Source organism: Lissotriton vulgaris, chromosome 1_2 (genome assembly GCF_964263255.1).
Source record: "Lissotriton vulgaris chromosome 1_2, aLisVul1.2, whole genome shotgun sequence".
Taxonomy (NCBI): Eukaryota; Metazoa; Chordata; class Amphibia; order Caudata; family Salamandridae; genus Lissotriton; species Lissotriton vulgaris.
In genome coordinates this window covers 136,976,422-136,981,759 of record NC_141686.1, presented here as the reverse complement: position 1 = coordinate 136,981,759, position 5,338 = coordinate 136,976,422, and positions in this window count along the sequence as shown.

The following is a 5,338-nucleotide window of genomic DNA, read 5'->3' as shown; positions in this document are numbered from 1 at the left end:
TTCCACGGAGTGGGCGGGGTTCCTTCGGCCGTTGGTCGTGCGCAGCACCCCAGAGGTAGTGCTCGTGTCGGCCAACAGCCGAAGCAAGCACACAACGGGTTAAACCCTTTTTCAGCCCGGTCAACTCGTCGACCGGCGGAAAAGCGGTGGATGGTCTTTCCGACAACCGGGGTCCCCCCTGCCATCGGAATATGGCGGGGGAAACGGGTGGTGGGTGGGGTAGGATGTAGGGCGGATCGCCCTACATCCATTAGGATGCGTTCCATCTAACATCCTAATGGACCCCTGAGGGATAAAATCCGATTTCCCCTATGTCAGTGTTATTAGACACATATATATGTTGTGTTAGCATGATGTATCTATATGCTCTTCTATGTGAGTATAAATTAATTCAAACATATATCTGAGTTAGCTAGTTGTTAAGGGTATACACAGTTTGTGTGTTCTGTTTACTTTGAGTAAGCCGAGAACCATACAGACGCCATCTTCCTCTGTAATGTTAGACGCCAGCAGTAATCACGTGTTACCTTCCATTAGTTGTCAGGCCCCGGCTCAGTTGAATGACTGAAAGTAGCTGAATGCACGCTATTCTTTCTCTGCCCTGGGACCCAAGGTCGCATCTGGCTTCGGGTGCGATAAGCGCATTGCTGAAGGCGTCGTGCCTGCACTCCCGGGCACCAGGACGAAAGGGAGTCACCCCTCCCGACTTTCCCAATAATAACCAAGTAGAGATTCGAACTAATCATGTGTGCCATATATGGTCCTTCCTCGAGGACCAAGAGCCAAGTAGTGTTTTTCCATTTACAGTAACTTCACGTACCTTACTGAAAGTATATATGTGCTGTTTTGAATGTAAGCCAGCAGTCTTCTCCACGCACCTTAAGGGTGAGGATGGGAGAGGCTCCTCTATAGAGTATTTTGCATAATAAATAATTGAACTTTCTTCACTGCCGACTGACTGCTTATTTGGTAATTGGTATTGGGGCTATTGGTAAGCATAGCTCCTTATGTTATTTTTTATGGTACGTCACCCCTAAGTATCGGAGGATGAGATAGTGAGGGTGGGCCCATGAGGTTCGTTTAGCGGGCTTGAAAATAATTAGGTGAGAGGTGCAGTCTTGCAGCATCTGGTGGAAAAAATGGCATAAGAACCCATAATAATGAATAAACAATGATCCACTAAAGGGAAAGCACTGTGATGACTCTACCATCAGATGAATCAGCTTTGAAGCTCAGGACCCAGCTAGGGTCTGCTGAAAACAAGGTCCTTGAACAGCCAACTTTATTGACGGCTGAAGCAACAAACTTGGCCAGCAGAATATTTAGGGCTGTGTTGAGGTAGGCAATAATAGTCCCCTTGATTGACCGAATACCCAATTTTGTTCCACTCTCGCCTCAGGAGTGTTTTGTGTTAATCTAGAAGGGCTAGGCAGAGACAAACAATGTGTTCACTAGTTTCCTCACACAGACCACAACCGCTGTATGTTATTCCTTCTGAGGGCTGGTGCCATCTGGCAAGATGTTTCAGAAAGGGCCGTTCCCAACAGCAGCGGCCAGTACAGGTAAGAGTAGTGGGGCTGGGTGGAGGTGATTTCGACAGACGACGACGAGGGAAAATTAATTATTTGTTTAATTTTCCCTCGTGGTCGTCTGTCGAATCCCCCCCAACCTGGCCCCACAGCTCTAACCTGCACAGGCAGCTGCTGTTCCCCAAAGACGAGGGCCATAAATCTTGTTGCACAGATTCAGAAAGGCACCTGCTCTGGCGGCCCGCTGATCATAGAGGCCTAGTGGAGAAGTGTGGCTCACTGGTTAGAGGAGGCAGACCTGGAAGCAGAGGTCAGCCCGGGACCAGGGTTCAATTCCCGGCTCGGCGGGGTCTTGAGTCCTAAAAAAATGTCCATGGACTCGGCAATTCTCGCTCCGGTGCCTACTCGATTCACGGGTTCACACTCTGCGACTCTGGACAATAGCTTGCTTAATCTCCACAACGGCCCCTCGCGGCGGGATGCCTGGCTTTCACCTTGCGGATACCCTGCCGGGGTTATCTCACAGGGGAATACCAGGACGGGTTCCCTAAGCAAGCGCTTAGAAACCGCTTGGTGATTTGCGCTATATAAATTCCTGCACAATTACATTTACATTTACATTTAGTTCCAGCCTGATCTGGGTGGTGAAAGAAGATCTCGGCAGGCAGAGAACAAATTTGTATAGCCTAGTGACAAGTTTGTCGAAAAGTTTGCAGTTCTTTTCCCAAAAGAATTGTACTGCCGTGGGACAATGATGGAATGAATTTTGTACTCATGACAACTGTATGCCATTACACTGTACCTCACTCCACTCTATACCACTCTACTCTATGCTTCTTTACTGCGTAAATAAATATTATAATATGGTATTTTTAATAATTTTTTTAAGTTAAATATATTTTGCTAATCATGTTTTCAATAATTATGTATTAGTTTTGTAAATGGTTTATATTTATTTAATAGTTTATATTTATATACAAAAAATAAACATTTATTTATAAGTATATCATTTTAACCTCTACGCTATCCAACAGTTTCCCTACTGTTGCACTCTTTGTAGTTGGAATAGTAATTTTTACCCCTATGCTATCCAATACCTTCCCTACTGTTGCACTCTCTGGAGTTGGAATAGTAATTGTTACCCCTACGCTGGCCAACACTTCCCTACTGTTGCACTCTCTGGAGTTGGAATAGTAATTGTTACCCCTACGCTATCCAACACTTTCTCTACTGTTGCACTCTCTGGAGTTGGAATGGTAATTTTTACCCCTACGCTATCCAACACTTTCCCTACTGTTGTACTCTCAGGAGTGGGAATAGTAATTGTTACCCCTACGCTATCCAACACTTTCCCTACTGTTGTACTTTCTGGAGTTGGAATAGTAATTTTTACCCCAACGCTATCCAACACTTTACCTACTGTTGCACTCTCTGGAGTTGGAATAGAAATTTTTACCCCTACGCTATCCAACACTTTCCCTACTGTTGCACTCTCTGGAGTGGGAATAGTAATTGTTACCCCAACGCTATCCAACACTTTCCCTACTGTTGAACTCTCTGGAGTTGGAATATTAATTTTTACCCCTACGCTATCCAACAATTTCCCTACTGTTGCACTCTCTGGAGTTGGAATAGTGCTCAAAATCCATTAGTTAATAAAACTAGCAAACACTTCTTTAAAAAAAAAAAGACTGCTTCTGATATCACGAACACCTGCAACAAAAATATATAACACATACATTCCCATCCACATAAAACAACACATAAACACATACTAACATCACTAGTAACATTATATTTCACCTAAATGTACTTTTAACATCAAAATACTAACTATACAAACAAGTCTAGAACAAGCTAAACATGCGTACATCCACCATACGTAAATACAACATATCAAACAGTTTAATGTAACAAATTTACTTCTAACAACACTAAATAGTACCACACTACTATCAAAATCACTTTAAAACACACTTAAAACATATAAAACAAACCTTACCTTTAGCGACGTGAAGTGTCTCCCAACCGAGAGCTAGTCTTCATCCAAATGACACAAAACGACCTAAAGCGGTTACAAAATAAAAGAAGCAAAACTAATAAAATAAATTAACCTTACAAACATATTATTTAATTTTCTAAAATATTAATTTACTACATTAAAAATAAATACAATGTCAAAAAAAATCTGTTTTGTTATTTGTATTAAAATACTTAACAAAATGTATATATTTTGTAAAATTATAATAATAAATATTATAAAATACATAATTTTTATTCTTATAATTATTAAAACATGGAAAAATTTTACGAAAATCTGTGAACCAAATATGGAATTTGCATATAAATATACATGTGTTAAAATATTTTTTACATTTCAATATATTGTTTAAAAATGTACTATTAATAATTTTAATATTATTATTAATTTAAAATTTATATGTACAACCAACATGTATAACAATATAAAATTTGTATATATTATGTGAAAAAATTGTACTTTTTAGTTACCATTTAGAACCATACTTACATCTGTATTAAAACATTTTTTTAAATAAAATGTACAATTTCAAAGAAATATAAAAATGTAAATTGAACTTAACATTTTTTGTCTCATATATGTAACAAAATTAATTAGTATGAAATAAAAATGTAATACTAATGTTTCCTGTTGTTTTTTTCATGTTATTAAAAAAATAAAAGATTCCAACTACACACAAATTGTATACATTTACTTATAGTCATAAATAATGTACTATTTCCACTCCAGTCTACATTAAATTAAGGTAGGTGCTGGACACTAATTAATTATAATTTACTATTCCCACTTCAGTCTACATAAAATTGGGGTATGTGCTGGACACTAATTAATTTTTATTTACTATTCCCACTCCAGTCTACTTTAAATTGGGTTAGGTGCTGGACACTAAATAAATTTAACGCTATCCAACACTTTCTCTACTGTTGCACTCTCTGGAGTTGGAATAGTAATTTTTACCCCAACGCTATCCAACACTTTACCTACTGTTGCACTCTCTGGAGTTGGATTAGTAATTTTTACCCCTACGCTATCCAACACTTTCCCTACTGTTGCACTCTCTGGAGTGGGAATAGTAATTGTTACCCCTACGCTATCCAACACTTTCCCTACTGTTGAACTCTCTGGAGTTGGAATATTAATTTTTACCCCTACGCTATCCAACACTTTCCCTACTGTTGCACTCTCTGGAGTTGGAATAGTGCTCAAAATCCATTAGTTAATAAAACTAACAAACACTTCTTTAAAAAAAAAAGACTGCTTCTGATATCACGAACACCTGCAACAAAAATATATAACACGTACATTCCCATCCACATAAAACAACACATAAACACATACTAACATCACTAGTAACATTATATTTCACCTAAATGTACTTTTAACATCAAAATACTAACTATACAAACAAGCCTAGAACAAGCTAAACATGCGTACATCCACCATACGTAAATACAACATATCAAACAGTTTAATGTAACAAATTTACTTCTAACAACACTAAATAGTACCACACTACTATCAAAATCACTTTAAAACACACTTAAAACATATAAAACAAACCTTACCTTTAGCGACGTGAAGTGTCTCCCAACCGAGAGCTAGTCTTCATCCAAATGACACAAAACGACCTAAAGCGGTTACAAAATAAAAGAAGCAAAACTAATAAAATAAATTAACCTTACAAACATATTATTTAATTTTCTAAAATATTCATTTACTACATTAAAAATAAATACAATGTCAAAAACAATCTGTTTTGTTATTTGTA